We start from the raw sequence: 11,639 nt of genomic DNA, 5'->3' as shown, positions 1-11,639 counted from the left end.
CGTTTCTATTTGCACTCGCCCTCTCTCCCCACCTCAGTCTTGCTCTTCCTCACGCTACACCTCAAGGCTTCTAGAGACATCTTCCTTCCCCCTTTTTATTTCCTGGGTGAGAAAAGCACTTTTCGACCTAACCTACACAGTCCTGAATTGCCTATGAGACCGTCTTCACTCCTCAGAAAGTAGCTCTGACTCTGGCCCCCAATTCTGGTCATGACTCATTTTTTGCTCAGTCCCACTCATTTGCTAAAACCAAATATCTGCAATGGCTCGTCCCACTCTCTGGACAAGCTCAGATTCTTCATCTGCTCTAAGTGAGCCTTCACTTCTACTCCAGCTAAGACTTGTGCTGGCTTCAGAAAAATCAGCCTCTATGTGCATCATGTGCAGTGAAGGCAAGCAGCCCAGGTAGACGGCTGAATGGTGCTCTCTATGACTGGTATTCATTATTCAGTCAGGGAATCGTGTCTTCGTTTGGAGAGGAAGCATAAACTAATTTGCTATAAAAGGTTAACGTTCCACTTACCGCATCCATTTGATGTTGTACCCACCACAGACCATGAAGACAATTCACATTCAGGGACAGATGAGAGACGATTTGTGACGCTGCTTTGTAAAACCAAAGTTGTTAAGCGTGAGTACAGGATGGTCATTTTGGAACTAACTTTCCATAGTCTTGGCCTGCAACTTTACCCTATCCACAAACCTACCTCTGGACAGTTATTCAACTCCAGTCCTTATTTATAGCATACTATTAAACCACAACACCACACTCCCTGATTTTTCTCTTTGCCCATTTCCATGAGTTCATGTCATTGCCTCGGGCAGGTGACAGAATTAGCCACACTTCCTACAGAGGTGAAAGGGAACACATTGCTCTTGCCATGTGATGCTTGACTTCCAACAGCCTTGTGATATCATTAAGAAAAATAAAAATGTGGCCTTTGCCCTGGGAATAAGGCAAAGATTTTTCTGCATGTCTGACTTCTCTTAGCTCTCAGGTCTGTTCTAGCCAATATTTACCTGTCAGCCCCAAATGTGTTGATGTTGAACTCAGAGGAATTAAATCGATCTATTTTTTATCTGCCTTGTCGGACCTTTTGTTAGCTATCACTTTTTGTGAGCCAAACATTTTTAAGAGGCAGACAAGTGGAAATTCTTTATACCACAGACAGAGGAACTGTATTCACACTTAACATAGGAGGAGCTCAACAATTGTGATCCATTAGGGTATTACCATGCATAGTTGCAGTGATTCCGGAAACATTACTAAACTTACAGGCTATCGAACCCATATAATCAATAGCTGGCAAGAGAAGATGCTTCTGTACTTGATAAAAAGAATAGTGCTTAAGAACAAACATATTTAGGCAACCATGAGCACTATGGAACCAAACAATTGTATTGATTTTGGCTTGTGGGAATTCTTCTTCCTCTCCTCCACCTCCTCCTCCTCCTCGTTCTTTCTGTTTGTTTGTTTTTGCTAGGGGTTTTTTTTTTTTGTTTTTTTTTTAATAAGAAATTTATTGTCAAATTGGTTTCCATACAACACCCAGTGCTCATCTCAAAAGGTGCCCTCCTCAATACCCCTTATGCACCCTCCCCACCCTCCCATCCCCCCTCAACCCTCAGTTTGTTCTCAGTTTTTAAGAGTCTCTTATGTTTTGGCTCCCTCCCTCTCTAACCTTTTTTTTTTCCTTCCCCTCCCCCACAGTCTTCTGTTAAGTTTCTCAGGATCCACATAAGAGTGAAACCATATGGTATCTGTCTTTCTCTGCATGACTTATTTCACTTAGCATCACACTCTCCAGTTCCATCCACGTTGCTACAAAAGGCCATATTTCATTCTTTCTCATTGCCAAGTAGTATTCCATTGTGTATATAAAACACAATTTCTTCATCCATTTGTCAGTTGATGGACATTTAGGCTCTTTCCATAATTTGGCTATTGTTGAAAGTGCTGCTATAAACATTGGGGTACAAGTGCCCTTATGCATCAGCACTCCTGTATCCCTTGGGTAAATTCCTAGCAGTGCTATTGCTGGGTCATAAGGTAGATCTATTTTTAATTTTTTGAGGAACCTCCACACTCTTTTCCAGAACGGCTTCTTCTTCTTAATTGAGATACCATATATTTGACTGTAGTACATTCCCTCAGTAATGTACTATCTCTTTTAGGCATGAATTCGATAATTTTTTAATGTTTATTTATTTATCTTAAAAGAGAGAACATGTGCAAGCAGGGAAGGGGCAGAAAGAGAGGGAGAGAAGGAGAATCTCAAGTAGGCTCCACCCTGTCAGTGTGGATGGAGCCCAGTGTGGGCTCCATCTCACAAACCCAGAGATCATGACCTGAGCCGAAATCAAAAGTTGGACATTTAACCGACTGAGCCACCCAAGCATCCCCCGATGTTTTTTTTTAAATCCAATTTTATTTCATTTTAAGCTCCAGCATAGTTAACATACAGTGTTATATTAGTTTCAGATATACAGTATGGTGATTCAACACTTCCTTACATCACCCTATGCTCATCATGACAAGTGCCCTCCTTAATCCCCATCATCTATTTCACCCATCCCCCTACCCACCTCCCCTCTGGTAACCATCTGTTAATTCTCTGTAGTTAAGAGTCTGTTTCTTGGTTTGTCTTTCTCTCCTTTTTCCTTTGCTCATTCTTTGTTTTTTTTTTTTTATATTCCACAAATGAGTGAAATCATACGGTATTTGTCTTTTTCTGACTTATTTCACTTAATGTTATACTCTCCAGCTCCATCCACATCATTGCAAAGGGCAAGATTTCATTGAGTACAATGATTTTTTAAATCTATACAGTGACTTCAGTTGTCCTGGAGCTTTATCTTTACTTGGTCTGTCTTCCTTAGGGGTCTGAATGATTTTTTTTCCAATTTACAATTGTTTTCAACCTGCTTGCTCTCTGCTTCTCACTACCTTCATATGGAGGCTATTAGAGATCAGAACAGCCCAACATTCATAGTCTCTTTCCAGGACCTTTTTCTCTCAATGTTCCAGAGGGGCTTGAGAGAGATCTCTTCCCATCGCGACCAAAAGTTGCATACATGCAGAACAGATGCTCTTGCTAAACTCAGGGAGGATATTAGGGGAAATGAGTATGGTGAGATGCGGTCATTTCTAACAATACATACGTAAGAAAAAAAGCAACAGAGACTTTGGGGAAGGAAGAGACTACCAATCACATCAGTGGTAGTAGCCCTTCCTAATTGCAAAAACAGTTTGGTTTAGGGGGAAAAAAAGCAAACAAATAAAATATATTCCACTTTCATTTTTCTAAGACACTCACCACAGAAGTTTCCCAGTGGGATTCTCTAAAAGGTTTTTCTTGGGTTGATGGGGGGTGGGAGGGAGGGGAGTGTGGGTGATGGGTATTGAAGAGGGCATCTCATGGGATGAGCACTGGGTGTTGTATGGAAACCAATTTGACAATAAATTTCATATATTGAAAAAAATAAAAGTAAAATGACTTCCAGACAAAAAAAAAAGTTTTTCTTTGGTGCATTTTAAATGATGATCTTCTGAGAATTAAAGTTGCATATGACTTGAGGAACACATACCATCTAGTTAAGGCAAAGCCCAAGATGAAAGATGACCCCAATCTGGAGCAAAGGAACCCAAACCACTTCCAAAGTGATACCAAGTCAGTCCATCGGTCAACAGATGTGCGTCGAGTGCCTGTTCTGTGCTGGACACTTCTCCTTCTCCATATTTTGGAGAAAACAAAAAATGAGAGACCCAATGCTACTAACCTCAAGCTCACTGGCTGTGTTAATGATGGAACATTTCATGTCTCAGTTTTTGGTTGGCTCACTGCCTCTAGTTTTTCATCCAAAACAATGATGGATGCTTTTTCATGATGAAACTGGTCTACCGATAAAGTATTTCGGTTTTGTTTCAGTTTTGCCCAGAACAAGAGGATAGTATGCTCCAAAGGTAAATTAACCTGTCATTTCTAATAAGGCAGAAAATACTTTTTGATAATGCTAAATGACATTTCTCTTGGTTTCTCCTTAGCATTTAGAAAAAAAATTAAGGGGGCACCTGAGTGGCTCATTCAGCTAAGTGTCTGACTTGGGCTCAGGTCATGATCTTGTGGTTCGTGAGTTCGAGTCCCATGTTGGGCTCTGTGTTGACAGCTCGGAGCCTGGAGCCTGCTTCAGATTCTGTCTCTCCCTCTCTCTCTGTGCCCCCTCCCCCACCCCGCTTGTGCTCTGTCTCTCTCTGTCCTCAAAAATAAATACACATTATAAAAAATTTAAAAAGAAAGAAAAAAATCAAGTCCCAAGTCTCTTCCAGGATATCCTATCATACTATCTCTGAAGAAAGAAGAGACAGGATATAAGAAATTACAGCTAGATGGCAAAGGGGCCCTTGTTAAAAATAATGGTTGAAATTATGGGTTTAGCATCAAAAACTACAAAGAAAACACTAAATGATACTTGCCACTCCTTTTTGAAAAGGCCTCCTCCGGGGGGCTGGCTCAGACAGTCCAGGAAGCATGAGCATCGCAGACCACAATCCGGGCTCCGCCATTCCTTGAAACAATTTCAAGTGCTCAAGTTGTCAGGCTTCACGAAGTCAGTTCAAGCTGCCTGTCCCAGTTCCTGCTCCTGGGAATGAAGTCATGGAGACATGCACCGAGAGGGCCAGTGTCTGTGTATTTATTTAGGAGAGAGAGAGCATGAGCAGGGGAAGGGCAGAGACAGAGGGAGACAGAGGATCCCAAGCAGGCCCCAAGCTGTTAGTGCAGAGCCTGACACAGGGCTCGGTACCACGAACTGCGAGATCATGACCTGAACGGAAATCAAGAGTTGGATGCTTAACTGACTGAGCCACCCAGGCACCCCAGGATCACAGTCTTAAGTAAAAGTTCCAGAAGCACTTGTTCTATATTATTGTGCCCACCTTCATAACTTCTTACCTGTTCAGCTGAATAAAGGAAGCAGTTTAAACATAAATATTAACTAAGCTGTCATGGCCAGTCAAAGCTTCACCTTTTTCCAGGTGCCTAACAGGTTATTCTCCTTCCTGTGAAAGAACTGTCATACCCCCAAATCATGCCCTCAGCAGGGTCCTAAAGAGCTGTCTGGAGGAGTGGGGGGCAGAGTTAGTTACCGGGAAGCCTAACGATGACATTAGACTAAATTGCACACTCAGTTGGCCTTGAGTGGGGAGAAAGCTGTTTCCACTTCGGTTGCTGAGTAGATTAAGCCTAGAAGAATGTGATGCAAGCTGGGGCCTCTGCCCTCCACGGAGGCCGGATCCCCTTTCTGTGCTGTGGAGACATTTGGCAAGGCTCACAGCAGGAACAAGTGCTTCTTAATCCCCAATGCAGTGGCTACGGGTGTTCCAACTGGAGCAGCCCTCTGGTTACCCAGAACTTGGTGGGTCTGATCCCAAGAATGCCACATCTAAAACTCACATGAATCTGCCTTGGGTCTGGCAGTAACAATGGTCACTGGGCTGCACACATATCTAGCATGTAATGCGTGTAATGCTAGTTGAGAGTTACACGTGGAATGTGCCTGTAACACAGCTATAAATTGGCTTGTTTTCATTGGGTCAGATTCTTAGTCTCCGAACGCAGTAATAACTCCCTCATAGAGCTTCAGAGGATAAAAATCTGGAATCTGGCCTGGGGTTTAACCTTTGCTGAGCCTGAGTGTTTGGTTCCTTCCAGCACGCTGCAGTGGGACATCTGAAATCCTTCATTCCTACATTGGGGAATGGTTGTTAACTTGCCCTTAGGTAGCAGAGGCAGGACAAGCTCAGATCAGCGCCAATTCCTGGGGGGGATGGCTATGTCCCTGAGCCATGGAGATGACCCAATTGTGAACCCTAGGTAGATGGGATGGGGTACAGTCAGGGAATTACACCAGTGCCTGGTCCTCACAGCTGTTGGAATGCTTAAGCTGACTGAATATCTTTGACACCAGCATTTGCCGTCATCTGTGGCGTGGATTTCCCCATTAACATCAGAGTATCCTCACACACATCCATGCATCTTTGAATTCAGGATTATAAGAGGCTCAGGCTGCGACTATGGTAACAACACCACCAACAAAGACCCAAACATAACCCTAAATAGTTTTTGCACTTACCATTCTCCCATAGCCCTATGTTATTTCCCACAGCCTTAAATTATGCAGAATTTAAAGACTATTCCTTAAATTGTTACTGCCTATGTACTATCGCCCATTCTACACCGAAAGCCCCTTGGGGACGGAAGCCATATTCCGATCATCTTTGTGGCAAATGTAAGATGACGAGAAGGACAGAGGCTTTGAGACTAAATTGGCTTGTGTTTGAACGCCAGATATTCCTAGGTTGGTGGCCCTGTGTGACCTAACTTTTCCAAGTCTCAGTTCAGTTACGGGTAGAATGGGGATAACATCCTCATCATAAAGTTCTTAGTTCCTTTCTTCTTATTTTTTTAAGGATTTCATTTTTAAGTAATCTCAACACCCAACGTGGGGCTCAAACCCACAACCCCAAGGTCAAGAGTCGTGTGCTCTCCTGACTGAGCCGGTCTGACATCCCTCTTAGTTCCTTTCTTTACTTTGCATCTCCTTCCCCACACCCAGTGTCCATGATGCATGTGGTAGATAATTTATGTCTATAAATGCATGTCTATAATGTTTTACAGGCATGTGGTGGATATTTTAAATATGTGAATGGAATTCCTTAAAATAAGCAGCTAACATTTTCAAAAGGGGAAAATGTTTTAACACTCCTATATATGAACGAGTGAAAGAGAGAACCAGAGAAACCCAGTAAACTGCCCAAGGTCACAGAAAGCATTGGTGGCAGGTCCCAGAATAAAATCAGGATTTTGGATCTCAGATGAGCTCTTCAACGTCATCTAAAGCCTTCCATGAATATGGGACACCTGGGTGGCTCATCGGTTAAGCGGCTGACTTCGGCTCAGGTCTTGGTCTCACAGTTCGTGGGTTCAAGCCCCGTGACAGGCTCTGTGCTGACAGCTCAGAACCTGGAACCTGCTTCGAATTCTGTGTCTCCCTGCCTCTCTCTGCCTCTCCCTTGCTCGCACTCTGTCTCTCTCTCTCTCTCAAAAATAAATAAACACTAAAATAAAAACAAATTTAAAGGCTTCCATGAATGTATGGTTTCACAATGAACAATGGTCCATGAGGAAACAGGATAGAGCAGGTACATGGCAAGTCTGGAAATCTTACCGGAGTTAATGCCATTCTTGAATGCACCCAAAAAGCAGCTTCGTGGCCTCTGTCAAAGGCATTAGGAGAACAGAGACAGACTCCACAATATCTGAAAGGTACGTTTTATTGGCTAGGAGGGTAATGTCCATACTGTGGCCTACAAGCAAAGGGAAGGGAGTTAAGATAGGTAAGAAGATAATTTTCCATCCCTACCTGCTCTTCTCTGCATTTGTCTTTTTCATAGCACACAGGAAAATAAAACCAAAGAAAACAAGAAGTGTTTTCAGACGAAAGCCTCAAATGCTATCACTGCGGACATATTAAAGGGACTCCTTCCAAGGGGTTGACCAACGGGATCTCCTCATGGTTCCGGTGGCAGATGGGCAGGGGGAGCTCAGGCCTGGGAGCAGCGGATCCCACTGCTACCTCGCTCTGTGCTTGCACAAGATTCGTCCATCCAAGAGCTGAAACTTGTGAAAAGATCCACTGTGGCTAGCTCAGTGATTCTCAAGCCCTTTCAAATCTAAAATAGTATCCATTATGTAGTCAGAACAGATTAGGCCAGGCAGCTCTGGTGTTCTGGTCCCGTGCATTAGCTTAGCTGTCCTCAGTCCTAAGGTTTGAAGTCATTGGACTAGCTAGTCTCTTTAAATGTCTGATGTGTATCTGTGACGGAAAATGTAGTGGAGAAATCGTTATGGGTAAATGAACTTAGAGATGAGAGCCGCTATCTGCCAAAGACAAACCACGTATTCCGATTAAACATTTCTGAAGTGGGGTGCTTCTTTCCAATGGGAAAATATGTTTCCATTCACCAGACCCACCAGAATGAAATACTGTTTGGGACGAACTCATTGAACAAAGAGTAGGGTACTGACGGCCACACTGTGTGTGATGTTGACAATGCAGGGATGGTGGCCACCTGCAGAGCCTTGTGGGTTTCTTCCCAAGTGACATGTGCCACCCTCTCTCCTGCAGGACTTGACCTTTTCAACATCACTGAACTGAGTGGGTATGTTGATCCTGGAGAACTTGATAGATGTACTGTCATCATCAAGAAGGGGAACCCTCAGTACTCTTCCATCTCCATTACCCCCCATCTCCTGCTCGCTGACTTGCACAAATGTTGGGACTTCAGCACAACTCACACTACATAAAATATCCATAAATAAATCCACACGGTGGACTGTCTAATCATATCTGGAAAGCTGAACTCAGAGAGTGGAATGTTGGAATCAAAGAATCGAGTGCCCGGTGTCACAGAAAAAGCCCACTGCGGCCCAAGAACGTCCATGTCTACGTGACGCACACAATCCAGGAGAAGAGGGGTGGGCGCAGGTGAGATCGACATTCACTCAGCTCTTTTCTCAGTAACTCCAACTTGACCATTTTGCTCTTTTTTGTTTATTTGTTCATTTTTGAGATGCAAGACAGCTGAGATAAGGGGCACCCGGGTAGTTCAGTTGGTTAAGCGTCCAACTCTCTATGTTGGCCCAGGTTACCGTTCGTGAGTTCAAGCCCTGCATCAGGCTCTGAGCTGCTACTTGGGATTCCTTCTCTCCCTCTCTCTTCCCTCCCTCCCTCTCTCTCAAAATACATAAATAAGCGTTTAAAAAAAAAGACAGTTGAGATAAAACTGGCATCTAAAACCCTTATGTATGCCAGGTTGTTCCTTTTCTTTTTAAAGGAAACTAGAAAAGAGAGACTAATTGACTAGGGGGGAAGCCGTGGGCCCTTTTCTCTCTGCCTAGTACCTTAGGTCTGCAGAGCTCAGACATGCTATAGAGAGACAACATCATCTCCATTCGTCTCTGCTTGTCTCTCATTCTTTATTAGGATAGAGGGGGACAGAGAGAGGAGATGAACCTGAGAAAGAGGGCAAAGAAAGCAAAGAGAAATGAAAGGTACGCACTGGGGGAGGGAGAGCCCCTCACTGGGCAAGTATACACAGTAGAGGGAAGGGAAAGAGGAAAGGAAGAGAAAGGGGAGGCCGGGAGTTGAACATTCAGATGCCGAAGGTCCCCAGCAGGTGACACAGGAGAGTGATGCACAGGCCAGGGAGAAGAGCCCAGAGCGAGTGGTAAGGATCATCATGAATGGAGAACATGAGTCCCCTCTACTCTCTCTTCTCCAGCTTGCATTTATCGAGACAGAATGTGGACTTGGTAATGCTGGCCCTTCTGATTTTTCCAAAACAGCTGAAATCCAAACTTTCACGTGAACCATCCCAGTTTCTATATAGTGATGAAACACTGTTCACCATAAAAAAAAATATTTGCAAGACAAATTTGGTGCAGGAACCACCCATATGTGACCAGTGTGTAGGCAAAGAATGGGTGAGGAAAGGGTCAGACAACTGCCAGAAAGGGTTGATTTTCACAGCTAAAGAACAAAAAGAGAGAGTTGGCCAAGTCAAGCAGGACAGCAGATGATCAATATCCTGAGGTGGCAGCTGGGTAGAGTGGCTGGGTTGTGCATCTTGGAGACTGGGATACTTTTTTGAATGCCAGGTTTTGCTGGGCAAGTTATTTGGCTTCTGTGGGCTTTCTCTTCCGTGTCTGTGAACAGGGGAATGATACTGACCTTGCATGGGTGTTGAGATGACTAGGTGAGCTACTCTGTGTGGACATGCCTGGCATGTAGTTGATGTTCCACAGATATTGGTTAACTTTTTTTTCCTCTCGGTAGAGGGAATAGTTGGATCCCAAGAAGAGAACTCATTGGTCTAAAGGACCAAATTCTTACACACTGGAATGCCATTTAGTAGGGCCCCTGAGGAATTGCAAAATTCTTTTGAGAACTCTAGGAAATATATGGACTTTCTCCTCAGAAAAATATACGTTGAAAAACACACACAAATATATGTACACAAACAGTTTACATTCCATTTCAGGAGGTCACAGGTCCTCTGCAACCTATTCATGAACTTCAGGTCAGGGTCACTCGTTTATGATAATTTTGTTCCAAAGCATTGGAAAAGAGTAAGTGCCGTGATAATTGGCCCCTCGTGTTCATGATGATAGATTCAGACCCAGAGCCAGGCCATGGGATGAAAAATTGGGATGTGTGTGAACACATACGTGCATGTTTTGTGTACCTTGCTCATTTAGGCTGACTTTTCCTTAGCCTAGCATTATACAAAAGGAATTGTCCATACCACCTGCTCGGATGACCCACATCAGACTGAAACATTTCCAAGGAGCTGGAAGACCTTTTGGCTGCACAGAGGTGGAATTGAGTGGGAGGCAAGCTTCATTTGTCACTAAGTGAAAGAAGATAATCTAAGGAACCCTCCTCCTCATGACCTTGAGTAACAGGCTGAAGGCTGGCCATGCTGGGCTCATGAGTGTTCCACTGAAATGTTTGAAAAAAAAAAATCTTTCAGAAACAAGTAGGAACCCAAGCCAATAATGGAAACCAAGTGTCCCTTTTCTGAAGGTAATGCCCTCTGTGTGCTAACAAAACACTACAGTAACAGGTAGCAACATACCACCACGATATCCGCCCACCTTACCAACTGCTCTAAATTTCGCAAAATAATTTTCAGAGACTTTTTGAAAATTCCATCTAAACACACTCCTCGCCTCTCAGTAATTACTACACTTGACACAGAAATGGCTTTAGTATGTAACTGGTCTTTCTTCTTCATTTACTTAAAACTCAAGGCTGGTTGGTGCCTTCTAAGTGTTCCCTAAGAAATATATTTGTAAATACGACCGGTCCCTCTCAAGCTGAAAAACGGTTCCTATATGATGTGAACTGAAGAGAAGTAAAGCGAGAACCATACAGGGAGAAAGTTCTGGGCCAATGGAAAGGGGGGTGGGGCTAAGGAGACCCCAGGCAGAGACAAAGTGCTCTCCTCCCCCAGAAAACAGCAGGCTTCCCTCTACTGGCCACGTGTGAGGTGGGGAGCATTTCTGCGGAAAATCTCCAGCCCTCTCCATGGGCCAGGTAGCAGGAGTTTGGGGATCTGTGTTTCTCCTTAAGAACAGTACTATTACAGAAGGCAGGCAACACCTGCAGGAAATGAGCAAAATCTTCCAGGAAATATAAGTCATATAGGAACTGCCTAGGTTCCCAATGCACGCAGTTACCATCTTTCAAGTTGTTTACTTTGGAAAACGAAAATCAGTGGCCCTACGGCTTATCCATTGTTAAAAATATCATTTCTTAAAAGCATTTCTCCAGTTTTATTATCCATTTCTCCCCTTACCACTGTAAAGAAGCAGGAAGAAATATACAAGCACGGGTGCCATATCCTTAAGTAGATAAGATTTAGACCATGTCCTTGGACTCTTTTCCATGAAACCAGAGTTCTGTGGGGCCTGCGGGATCTGCATCGGGATCTGACTTTTGTATAGGATGAGTTCCAGAGTAAGCGGTGACCAGCCCATCATGCCCTGCGGGAGGATATGCCAATGGGGGCTTTA

The sequence above is a fragment of the Felis catus genome, chromosome B1 (assembly GCF_018350175.1).
Source record: "Felis catus isolate Fca126 chromosome B1, F.catus_Fca126_mat1.0, whole genome shotgun sequence".
Classification (NCBI taxonomy): domain Eukaryota; kingdom Metazoa; phylum Chordata; class Mammalia; order Carnivora; family Felidae; genus Felis; species Felis catus.
Note: the sequence above shows the minus strand (reverse complement) of the source record.